Source organism: Haliotis rufescens, unplaced genomic scaffold (assembly GCF_023055435.1).
Source record: "Haliotis rufescens isolate VD_foot unplaced genomic scaffold, xgHalRufe1.0.p SCAF_146, whole genome shotgun sequence".
NCBI lineage: Eukaryota > Metazoa > Mollusca > Gastropoda > Lepetellida > Haliotidae > Haliotis > Haliotis rufescens.
Window position 1 is genome coordinate 295,001 of NW_025963831.1, and position 9,897 is coordinate 304,897.

Sequence of the window (9,897 nt, forward strand, 5' to 3'; positions counted from 1 at the left end):
TGTATGTGGACAATTGTATATTATCTGTGTGTGGATAAGTGTACAGTATCTGTCTGTTGACAACTGTACAGTATCTGTGTGTTGACAATTGTATATTGTCTGTCTGTGGACACCTGTACATTATCTGTGTGGGGACAACTGTACATTATCTGTGTGTGGACAACTGTACAGTATCTGTCTGTGGACAACTGTACAGTATCTGTGTGTTGACAATTGTATATTATCTGTGTGTTGACAACTGTACATTATCTGTGTGTGGACAACTGTACATTATCTGTGTGTGGACAACTGTACAGTATCTGTGTGTTGACTATTATATATTATCTGTGTGTTGACAATTGTATATTATCTGTGTGTTGACAACTGTATATTATCTGTGTGTGGGCAACTGTACATTATCTGTGTGTGGACAACTGTACATTATCTGTGTGTGGACAATTGTATATTATCTGTGTGTGGACAACTGTACATTATCTGTGTGTTGACAATTGTATATTGTCTGTGTGTGGACAACTGTACATTATCTGTGTGTGGACAATTGTACAGTATCTGTATGTGACAATTGTATATTATCTGTGTGTGGATAAGTGTACAGTATCTGTCTGTTGACAACTGTACAGTATCTGTGTGTTGACAATTGTATATTGTCTGTCTGTGGACACCTGTACATTATCTGTGTGTTGACAACTGTACATTATCTGTGTGTGGACAACTGTACAGTATCTGTCTGTGGACAACTGTACATTATCTGTGTGTGGACAACTGTACATTATCTGTGTGTGGACAATTGTACAGTATCTGTATGTGACAACTGTACAGTATCTGTGTGTAGACAATTGTATATTATCTGTGTGTTGACAACTGTACATTATCTGTGTGTGGACAACTGTACATTATCTGTGTGTGGACAACTGTACAGTATCTGTGTGCGGACAACTGTACAGTATCTGTATGTGACAACTGTACAGTATCTGTGTGTGGACAATTGTATATTATCTGTATGTGACAACTGTACAGTATCTGTGTGTTGACAATTGTATATTATCTGTGTGTGGACAACTGTACATTATCTGTGTGTGGACAACTGTACATTATCTGTGTGTGGACAACTGTACAGTATCTGTGTGTGGACAACTGTACAGTATCTGTGTGTGGACAACTGTACAGTATCTGTGTGCGGACAACTGTACAGTATCTGTGTGTGGACAACTGTACAGTATCTGTGTGTTGACTATTGTATATTATATGTGTGTTGACAATTGTATATTATCTGTGTGCGGACAACTGTACAGTATCTGTGTTGACAACTGTACAGTATATGTGTGATGACAATTGTATATTATTTGTGTGTGACAACTATACAGTATCTGTGTGTGGACAACTGTACAGTATCTGTGTGTTGACAATTGTACATTATCTGTGTGTGGACAACTGTACATTATCTGTGTGTTGACAATTGTATATTATCTGTGTGCGGACAACTGTACAGTATCTGTGTGTTGACAACTGTATATTATCTGTGTGTCGGCAACTGTATATTATCTGTGTGCGGACAACTGTACATTATCTGTGTGTTGACAATTGTATATTGTCTGTATGTGGACAACTGTACATTATCTGTGTGTTGACAATTGTATATTGTCTGTGTGTGGACAACTGTACATTATCTGTGTTGACAGATATACATTTTCTGTGTATGGACAATTGTACATTATCTGTGTGTGGACAACTGTACATTATCTGTGTGTTGACAATTGTATATTATCTGTGTGTTGACAATTGTATATTATCTGTGTGTGGACAATTGTACAGTATCTGTGTGTTGACAATTGTATATTATCTGTGTGTGGACAAGTGTGCATTATCTGTGTGTGGACAACTGTACATTATCTGTGTGCGGACAACTGTACAGTATCTGTGTGTTGACAACTGTATATTATCTGTGTGTGGACAACTGTATATTATCTGTGTATGGACAACAGTACATTATCTGTGTGTTGACAATTGTATATTATCTGTGTGTGGACAACTGTATATTATCTGTGTGTGCAAAACTGTACAGTATCTGTGTGTTGACAACTGTATATTATCTGTGTGTCGGCAACTGTATATTATCTGTGTGTGGACAACTGTACATTATCTGTGTGTTGACAATTGTATATTGTCTGTGTGTGGACAACTGTGCAGTATCTGTGTGTGGACAACTGTACAGTATCTGTGTGTGGACAATTGTATATTATCTGAGTGTGGATAAGTGTACAGTATCTGTCTGTTGACAACTGTACAGTATCTGTGTGTTGGCAATTGTATATTGTCTGTCTGTGGACACCTGTACATTATCTGTGTGTGGACAACTGTACATTATATGTGTGTGGACAACTGTACAGTATCTGTCTGTGGACAACTGTACAGTATCTGTGTGTTGACAATTGTATATTATCTGTGTGTTGACAACTGTACATTATCTGTGTGTGGACAACTGTACATTATCTGTGTGTGGACAACTGTACAGTATCTGTGTGTTGACTATTATATATTATCTGTGTGTTGACAATTGTATATTATCTGTGTGTTGACAACTGTACATTATCTGTGTGTGGACAACTGTACAGTATCTGTGTGTTGACTATTATATATTATCTGTGGGTTGACAATTGTATATTATCTGTGTGTTGACAACTGTATATTATCTGTGTGTGGGCAACTGTACATTATCTGTGTGTGGACAACTGTACATTATCTGTGTGTGGACAATTGTATATTATCTGTGTGCGGACAACTGTACATTATCTGTGTGTTGACAATTGTATATTGTCTGTATGTGGACAACTGTACATTATCTGTGTGTTGACAATTGTATATTGTCTGTGTGTGGACAACTGTACATTATCTGTGTTGACAGATATACATTTTCTGTGTATGGACAATTGTACATTATCTGTGTGTGGACAACTGTACATTATCTGTGTGTTGACAATTGTATATTATCTGTGTGTTGACAATTGTATATTATCTGTGTGTGGACAATTGTACAGTATCTGTGTGTTGACAATTGTATATTATCTGTGTGTGGACAAGTGTGCATTATCTGTGTGTGGACAACTGTACATTATCTGTGTGCGGACAACTGTACAGTATCTGTGTGTTGACAACTGTATATTATCTGTGTGTGGACAACTGTATATTATCTGTGTATGGACAACAGTACATTATCTGTGTGTTGACAATTGTATATTATCTGTGTGTGGACAACTGTATATTATCTGTGTGTGCAAAACTGTACAGTATCTGTGTGTTGACAACTGTATATTATCTGTGTGTCGGCAACTGTATATTATCTGTGTGTGGACAACTGTACATTATCTGTGTGTTGACAATTGTATATTGTCTGTGTGTGGACAACTGTGCAGTATCTGTGTGTGGACAACTGTACAGTATCTGTGTGTGGACAATTGTATATTATCTGTGTGTGGATAAGTGTACAGTATCTGTCTGTTGACAACTGTACAGTATCTGTGTGTTGGCAATTGTATATTGTCTGTCTGTGGACACCTGTACATTATCTGTGTGTGGACAACTGTACATTATATGTGTGTGGACAACTGTACAGTATCTGTCTGTGGACAACTGTACAGTATCTGTGTGTTGACAATTGTATATTATCTGTGTGTTGACAACTGTACATTATCTGTGTGTGGACAACTGTACATTATCTGTGTGTGGACAACTGTACAGTATCTGTGTGTTGACTATTATATATTATCTGTGTGTTGACAATTGTATATTATCTGTGTGTTGACAACTGTATATTATCTGTGTGTGGGCAACTGTACATTATCTGTGTGTGGACAACTGTACATTATCTGTGTGTGGACAATTGTATATTATCTGTGTGTGGACAACTGTACATTATCTGTGTGTTGACAATTGTATATTGTCTGTGTGTGGACAACTGTACATTATCTGTGTGTGGACAATTGTACAGTATCTGTATGTGACAATTGTATATTATCTGTGTGTGGATAAGTGTACAGTATCTGTCTGTTGACAACTGTACAGTATCTGTGTGTTGACAATTGTATATTGTCTGTCTGTGGACACCTGTACATTATCTGTGTGTGGTCAACTGTACATTATCTGTGTGTGGACAACTGTACAGTATCTGTGTGTGGACAACTGTACATTATCTGTGTGTGGACAACTGTACATTATCCGTGTGTGGACAATTGTACAGTATCTGTATGTGACAACTGTACAGTATCTGTGTGTAGACAATTGTATATTATCTGTGTGTGGACAACTGTACATTATCTGTGTGTGGACAACTGTACATTATCTGTGTGTGGACAACTGTACAGTATCTGTGTGCGGATAACTGTACAGTATCTGTATGTGACAACTGTACAGTATCTGTGTGTGGACAATTGTATATTATCTGTGTGTGGACAACTGTATAGTATCTGTGTGTGGACAACTGTACATTATCTGTGTGTGGACAACTGTACAGTATCTGTGTGTGGACAACTGTACAGTATCTGTGTGTGGACAACTGTACATTATCTGTGTGCGGACAACTGTACAGTATCTGTGTGTGGACAACTGTACATTATCTGTGTGTTGACTATTGTATATTATATGTGTGTTGACAATTGTATATTATCTGTGTGCGGACAACTGTACAGTATCTGTGTTGACAACTGTACAGTATATGTGTGATGACAATTGTATATTATTTGTGTGTGACAACTGTACAGTATCTGTGTGTGGACAACTGTACAGTATCTGTGTGTTGACAATTGTACATTATCTGTGTGTGGACAACTGTACATTATCTGTGTGTTGACAATTGTATATTATCTGTGTGCGGACAACTGTACAGTATCTGTGTGTTGACAACTGTATATTATCTGTGTGTCGGCAACTGTATATTATCTGTGTGTGGACAACTGTACATTATCTGTGTGTTGACAATTGTATATTGTCTGTATGTGGACAACTGTACATTATCTGTGTGTTGACAATTGTATATTGTCTGTGTGTGGACAACTGTACATTATCTGTGTTGACAGATATACATTTTCTGTGTATGGACAATTGTACATTATCTGTGTGTGGACAACTGTACATTATCTGTGTGTTGACAATTGTATATTATCTGTGTGTTGACAACTGTACAGTATCTGTGTGTGGACAACTCTACATTATCTGTGTGTTGACAACTGTATATTATCTGTGTGTTGACAACTGTACAGTATCTGTATGTGACAACTGTACAGTATCTGTGTGTGGACAACTGTACAGTATCTGTGTGTTGACTATTATATATTATCTGTGTGTTGACAATTGTATATTATCTGTGTGCGGACAACTGTACAGTATCTGTGTTGACAACTGTACAGTATCTGTGTGTTGACAATTGTACAGTATCTGTGTGTGGACAACTGTACATTATCTGTGTGTTGACAATTGTATATTATCTGTGTGCGGACAACTGTACAGTATCTGTGTGTGGACAACTGTACAGTATCTGTGTGTGGACAATTGTATATTATCTGTGTGCGGACAACTGTACAGTATCTGTGTGTGGACAACTGTACAGTATCTGTGTGTTGAAAATTGTATATTATCTGTGTGTGGACGACTGTACAGTATCTGTGTGTGGACAACTGTACAGTATCTGTGTGTGGACAACTGTACAGTATCTGTGTGTGGACAATTGTATATTATCTGTGTGCGGACAACTGTACAGTATCTGTGTTGACAACTGTACAGTATCTCTGTGTTGACAATTGTATATTATCTGTGTGTGGACGACTGTACAGTATCTGTGTGTGGACAACTGTACAGTATCTGTGTGGACAACTGTACAGTATCTGTGTGTGGACTATTGTATATTATCTGTGTGCGGACAACTGTACAGTATCTGTGTTGACAACTGTACAGTATCTGTGTGTTGACAATTGTATATTATCTGTGTGTGGACGACTGTGCAGTATCTGTGTGTTGACAACTGTACAGTATCTGTGTGTTGACAATTGTATATTATCTGTGTGTGGACGACTGTACAGTATCTGTGTGTGGACAACTGTACAGTATCTGTGTGTGGACAATTGTATATTATCTGTGTGTGGACAACTGTACAGTATCTGTGTGTTGACAACTGTATATTATCTGTGGAAGAGGCAACAATAGGCGTTGCACTTGTGCCTAATCTCATTGTCTTTCTGATAATAAAGTATGTCTGTCTACATGTGGGGAAATATATCTTGACATCATTGTGTGTGTATTCAACTGTATCTTCATATCAGAATTTGTGGTCAACTGTATATTCATATCAGAATTTTTGGACAAGTGTATATTAATATCAGTTTGTGTCTACAACTGTTTTTAATATATAGTTTGTGTGTACAATTGTATAATATCTCAGCATGTGTGGACAGCTGTAAAATATATCAGTTTGTGTGGACAACTGTATAATATATCAGTGTGTTTTGACAACTGTATAATATATCAGTTTGTGTGGACAACTGTATAATATTTCTGCATGTGTGGACAACTGTATAATATATCAGTTTGTGTGGACAACTTAAAATATACTCGTATGTTAGTATGTGTAGACAACCGCATATTGATATCAGTTGGTGTGGACAACTGTAACATAAAATTTATATCAGAATGTGTGGACAACTGTGTGATATATCAGTTTGTGTGGACAACTGTGTGATATATCAGGATGTGTGGACAACTGTGTGATATATCAGGATGTGTGGACAACTGTGTTATATATTAGGATGTGTGGACAACTGTGTGATATATCAGGATGTGTGGACAACTGTGTGATATATCAGTTTGTGTGGACAACTGTTTGATATATCAGGATGTGGACAAGTGTGTGATATATCAGGATATGTGGACAACTGTGTGATATATCAGGATATGTGGACAACTGTGTGATATATCAGGATGTGTGGACAACTGTGTGATATATCAGGATGTGTGGACAACTGTGTGATTTATCAGGATGTGTGGACAACTGTGTGATATATCAGGATGTGTGGACAACTGTGTGATATATCAGTTTGTGTGGACAACTGTGTGATATATCAGGATGTGTGGACAACTGTGTGATATATCAGGATGTGTGGACAACTGTGTGATATATCAGGATGTGTGGACAACTGTGTGATATATCAGGATATGTGGACAAATGTGTGATATATCAGGATGTGTGGACAACTGTGTGATATATCAGTTTGTGTGGACAACTGTGTGATATATCAGTTGTGTGGACAACTGTGTGATATATCAGGATGTGTGGACAACTGTGTGATTTATCAGGATGTGTGGACAACTGTGTTATATATTAGGATGTGTGGACAACTGTGTGATATATCAGGATGTGTGGACAACTGTGTGATATATCAGTTTGTGTGGACAACTGTGTGATATATCAGTTTGTGTGGACAACTGTGTGATATATCAGGATGTGTGGACAACTGTGTGATATATCAGGATTTGTGGACAACTGTGTGATATATCAGGATGTGTGGACAACTGTGTGATATATCAGTTTGTGTGGACAACTGTGTGATATATCAGGATGTGTGGACAACTGTGTGATATATCAGGATGTGTGGACAACTGTGTGATATATCAGGATATGTGGACAACTGTGTGATATATCAGGATGTGTGGACAACTGTGTGATATATCAGGATGTGTGGACAAATGTGTGATTTATCAGGATGTGTGGACAACTGTGTGATATATCAGGATGTGTGGACAACTGTGTGATATATCAGGATGTGTGGACAACTGTGTGATATATCAGGATTTGTGGACAATCAGGATGTGTGGACAATCAGGATGTATGGATGTGTTTAGTGAACGCCACACCAGCAATTGTGCAGCTTTTCGCGGCGAGAAATGTCTTTAGTTTTACCTCATGTCAACAAAAACAATAAGAGTGATGTTGAAAATCACTAAAATCTCAATCAGATATCACATTCAAAGGCAAAAAGAATTATTTAGATTTTATCAAAGATATTGATTTCTGTTAACTGTGCTAAAATCAAGTGGTTAGAAACTGTTCTAGAAAGTTCAGACATGGTATGATCATTACCATAGGGGCGTTGTCTGACAAGTGCGAAATCATCAAGCAAAAGATGCTTGATAGTAAATGGTTTATTGCAAGAGATACAAAAAGGTCGATCTTCACCCTTCAATAAAAAATGAATGTGTAGTATAACTGTGTCTAATGCGGCACTGTTGTAATACAACTTCTCCATGGCAATATAGACCAGAATGGGTGACTTTCAATGAGTGGTCTGATGGCATGGAGTTTATTCACAACCTTAGTAGTCTATTTGTTTGTTTGTTGTTTAATGTCGCACTCAGCAATATTACAGCTATATGTCTGTAAATAATTGAGTCTGGACCAGACAATCCAGTGATTGACATCATGAGCATCGATCCACGCCATTGGGATACGACGTCATGCATCAACCAAGTCAACGAGTCTGACCACCCGATCCCGTTAGTCGCCTCTTACGACAAGCATAGTCGCCTTTTATGGCAAGCATGGGTTGCTGAAGACTTATTCTACCCCGGACCTTCAGGGGTCCCTTAGTACTCTACATTTGTTGACATTGATCATTCACACATTGTCTGGTGGGAGGTTTTAGATCAGAAAACGCGAAGTTTGTGTTTGAAGTTATTTAGAGCAGCTAATGCCGCAGCATCTGTTTTACAGTTGCCACTGATGCCAACATGAATGGGCAGCCAACAAAGCATGATAACTTTTTCAGCTAAAGGTAAATTGAGAGGACATCGTAAAATTTCAGCTAAGAATAGATGATCCGATGTTCAGTTTTTGATTGCGTGTCAACAGGATAGACTATAAGAAAATACTGCTTTTGGAAAACCTTTGAATGTATTGCAAAGCAAATAGTATAGCTTCAGCTTCTGTCGTGACATTCGAGCTTCTATCAGTCGTATGGACTGTCACAATTGTTAGTAACAGCTGCGGTTGATACCTTCTCACCATCTTTTGAACCATCTGTGTGACTACTGATACAAGAGGGATATAGGCTCTTCAGTTCGTGAAATTCTTGTTGATAAGATAATTGATTAGTTACAGACGTCTTAGTTTCGCCAATTCTAAATTGACATCAGGCTGTACAGACTGTCATGGAGGCATTGCTGTTATTTAATATTCGTCAACAGCAGACATATTAAGTGAGCATCTTTGCATTGTTGAATTGTGTTTGGTTTTCAGTCGTATAGATGTTCATATGGAGGATGGAATACATTGTTAAATGCAGGAATAGAAGGATTGGAGCAAAGTTTAGTGATATATTGTAATGCCAGTTTTATTCGTCTTAAACTAAAACAGGGTTCATTTGCCTCCACGTACAAACTGTCAATGAGCGATGTCCTAAATGCTCCAACACAGAACGAATGTCTCTCGAATAAACATACTGAACCGTAAATGAAGCTACCATAATCAAGCTTTGACCTATCAAAGATCTATAGATATGCAGCAGTGTTTCTCTATCTCACCCTTTAAGATATCAATCGCTTTCAAACATCTAGCTTTAAGATTTTTAATATGAGTTATAAAGGATAACCTTTGATCAAAAGTAATACCCAAAAACTTGGTTTCTTTAACCACCTTAATTGGAATATTATTCAAAGTCAATTATGGATCATTGTAATTTCCGTTTGTTGCAAAAAATAAACACAGCTGGTTTTAGTTCTGGAGATTTTATTGAGACATAGTTGCATCTGTCTCCCAATGATATTGATATATGCACCGCAGCATGAACTATTAAAATCACCAACAAATAACCTGCCATCGATATTTTCATTTAAAACTAAAGCAAGGCTGTTGATTTT